This window comes from Propithecus coquereli, unplaced genomic scaffold (genome assembly GCF_000956105.1).
Source record: "Propithecus coquereli isolate 6110/MARCELLA unplaced genomic scaffold, Pcoq_1.0 Scaffold63, whole genome shotgun sequence".
In the NCBI taxonomy this organism is placed as follows: Eukaryota; Metazoa; Chordata; class Mammalia; order Primates; family Indriidae; genus Propithecus; species Propithecus coquereli.
In genome coordinates, this window is record NW_012152285.1 from 7,067,023 (window position 1) to 7,069,944 (window position 2,922).

Consider the following 2,922-nt stretch of genomic DNA (forward strand, 5'->3'; position numbering starts at 1 on the left):
AAATCTCACCTAAATATCATCAACTCAAAAAGTTCCAAATATCATCATCTAAATCACCTAAACCAAGTATGAGTGAGAATCTAGGTATGATCCATCCTAGGGCAAAATTCTTCTCCATCCACATACATGTGAAACTAGGAAACAAGTTCTCTGCTTCCAAAATACAATGATGGAAACCGCTAACCTCTAACCCTAACCCTAACCACTAAGCCTAACTTATAATCCCTAACACTTAAAAAAAAAAAAAATACGATGCTAGAATAGGACAGACATTCCCATTCCTAAACTAAAATGTTGAAGAAATAAAGGACTTAGCTGTCTAAGGCAAGTTCACAACACAGTAGGACAAATTCTATCAGGTTTTAAGGACTGAAAGGAACCCTTTGTGGCTTGATGCTCTGTCCTACTGGCCGTCAGAGCTGGAAGCTCCTTTCTCTCTGGCCTCTGCACCTATGGCTCTGCCCTCAGAGTCGTTCTTCCTTCATTTTGTCTTGTTTCTGTCCCTTTAAGTCCAGGCTGGCAGTGTTTCTGTTGATATAAAATTCTCAAAAATCTTATGAGTCTTTTGTGGATGTCAAGGAGATCCATGTTATTAGATAGGAGGGTTCTCTGCTGGTCCTTCCTGGGTAACCCCATCTTTATTGCTGGCTGCTATAGAGGTGGTCAATTGAATCCATAAGTCATACCCCTAATCTCTATAGGTGTCCAGCCATATCCTTGGCCCTGTTTCTAGAAAGTACTATTTGAATAGCTAAGAATCTTCCAAATTATCAACTGTTGATTTCTTTTTTCATAACAGTTCATTTCTCAATTCATCTCTTTATTCTCTCATTTTACTGTAAGCAGCTAAGAGAAATCTGCCTGCATCTTTCATGCTTTGCTTGGAAATCTCCTCAGCTAACCCAGTTCATCTTTTGCAAATTCTAATTTTCACACAACAGTAGAACATAATTCAGCCAAGTTTTCTGCCAATTTATAACAAGGATTACCTTTCTTCTGGTGTCCAATATCATTCCTCATTTCCATCTGGGACTTCACCAGAAGCACCTTTATCACTCATATTTCTAGGAACAATCTATCAGTGGTAGTATTAATATATGTATGCTATAAGACAATAGATGCTTTCTCTATAGCTCTTCTTTCTTCTTCCTAAGCTCTCACCAGAATACCCTCTAACTTTTACATGCCTACCAACAATCTCTTCAAAGCAATCTTGGCTTTTCCTATCATGCACCTAAAAATTCTCCCAGCCTCTCTCCATTACCCAATTCCAAAGCCACTTCCATATTTTTAGGTATTTGTTACAGCAGCATACCACTTCCTGGTACCATAATCTTTATTAGTTTCCTGGGGCTGCCATAACAAAGTACCACAAAGTGGGTGGCTTGTAACTATCAGGGCACAGGTGCAGGTTGGCAGCACTAACCACAGGAAAAGAGGAGGGGAACGGCTGTGAGGAGGCCAATGAGCATCTAGAACCAAACCCACAACAAGAAGGAACTTGAGATTAGGGACTTTTCCTGGCCAGGACCATGCACAGAAAGTAGGAGCTCATGACCATAGGTAACCTTTCCCTCATTAACATATATTAGCATAGTAAAAATTACACCCACCTGTGCCATGATAGTTTATAAATGTCATGGTAACCCCTGGAAGTTACCCTATAAGGATACATTTGGGGAGGGCCCTTAGCTCTAAGAACTCTCCACTCTTTTCCCAGAAATTAATGAATATTCCACCTGCCATTTAGCATACCATAAGTCATAGACATAAAAGTAGAAGTATGTTAAGACCCCAGGATCTTCTCCACTCATGGAGACAGACCCATCCCTACTCTGGGACACGCTTTTGCTTTGTATCCTTAGCTTTGCAATAAAGGCTGCCTGTGTGGAAGTGCTTTGTGTCTGTCCTCATTCCGTCGCACCAGCCCTGCTTGCAGTTCTTCCAAGCAAGGAGCCAAAGGACCAGGACAACAACTCTCCAACACAAACACACCTGACAGTAACAACAGAAATTTATTCTCTCACAATTCTAGAGGCCAGAAGTCTGAAATCAAGGTGTTGGCAGGGCCACGCTCTCTCTGAAGGCTCTAGGGAAGGATCCTTTCTTGTCTCTTCCAGCTTCTGGTGATCACCTACAATCCTTAGTGTTCCTTGGATTGTAGATGCAGCACTCCAGCCTCTGCCTCTATCTTCCCATGGTCACATTCTGAGATGCTGGGTGCATATGACTATCCAACACTTTTCAATCTGCTGTGGTCTTTTTTCTGCCACCTTCTTATTTCTTTTTTAACTCACTGTTTCCAAGCCCAAGCTGTTCAATTCCCTTTTTGATGAAGGGAAAAATAAAAGTTGGCAAGGGAAAGTATTCTGTTTAAAGTTAAGACAACTGCTGTCAGATTCAGTCCCATAGTTGCTTTAATCATACATATAAACACCTCTGGAGTTATTCGTTGTATGTTGGTTTGTTCAGGGTGTTTGTTTCAAGCTCTCACTTCAAGCTTCCACATCACCTTTTCTGGATTCTGTTAGCTTCTATTCTATTTAGGAGTTGTATACCTACGTTCATGAGTGACATGGCCTATAATTTTCCTTTTATGTTTCTGTCCTTGCCTACTTTGGTACCAAGGTTATACTAGCTCCATAGAATGAGTTAGGGAGTGCCTCCTCTTTTTCTAATCTCTGGAAGAGTATGAACAACATTGGAATAATCTATTTAATGAAAGTTTTGTAGAATTTTTCTGAACAACTTTTTGAGCTCAATGTATACTTCGTGGGAAAATTTTAAATTATCGATTAATATGACATTAGGGAATCCATAAATATAGTTGATTACATGAGCAGGACAAAGAAGAAATATAGGGAAAAGAGCATTTGATAAAATCCAACATCCAAATATGATAAAAAACTGTTAAATAAAGAA

General features: G+C 39.8%; 1 long non-coding RNA gene across 1 annotated transcript in view; it reads right to left on the reverse strand.

Annotated features, from left to right (window-relative positions):
* Positions 1–2,002: 2,002 nt before the first annotated feature.
* The window catches only part of LOC105822684, a 9,636-nt gene continuing 8,716 nt past the window's right edge, over positions 2,003–2,922 (reverse strand). Inside the window, exon 2 of the long non-coding RNA XR_001138116.1 lies at positions 2,003–2,325. This is a non-coding gene — a long non-coding RNA (uncharacterized LOC105822684). The remainder of the gene's footprint in view (positions 2,326–2,922) is intronic.